This window comes from Palaemon carinicauda, chromosome 22 (assembly GCF_036898095.1).
Source record: "Palaemon carinicauda isolate YSFRI2023 chromosome 22, ASM3689809v2, whole genome shotgun sequence".
NCBI classification, from domain to species: Eukaryota; Metazoa; Arthropoda; class Malacostraca; order Decapoda; family Palaemonidae; genus Palaemon; species Palaemon carinicauda.
The window spans coordinates 17,092,525-17,093,002 of record NC_090746.1 but is presented as its reverse complement, the minus strand read 5'-3'; positions in this window follow the sequence as shown (position 1 = coordinate 17,093,002).

Here is a 478-nt window from a genome sequence, read left to right as displayed (position 1 = left end):
CGTAAAAAAAAGTTACATTTTGAACGAACACTTACGTATGTTACAATAAAAAAAAAAGATAGCAAATCATATAGGGAAATGGCAAAACTACATCAGCAAGAAATCCAATACATCATTGAAGACTCAGCCGATGTAGCTAAGCATTATTGGACTAAAAACCACAAACCAACTGGGAGAAAATAAACTCTATTTACGGAAGTTCCAACAAAACTTCAAGGCTCATTGTAGACGTAGAGAATGCCCTCATCGTAAGTTGGAAGACAGCATTGGAAGACAACATTGGCGGCAGCATACAAAATTATATGCGAAAATATGGATAACAGGATTGAATGAACACCTGGAAAGGACCTTTGAAAAAACTACAACCTTAAACATGTCGAGGAAAGGAAATTAAGAATATCTAGAAGGGTGTATCTACGATATAAGGCCCGGAAGAGGTCATGGATTAGCCTCCGGGTCATCCTTTAGGACCAGAGAT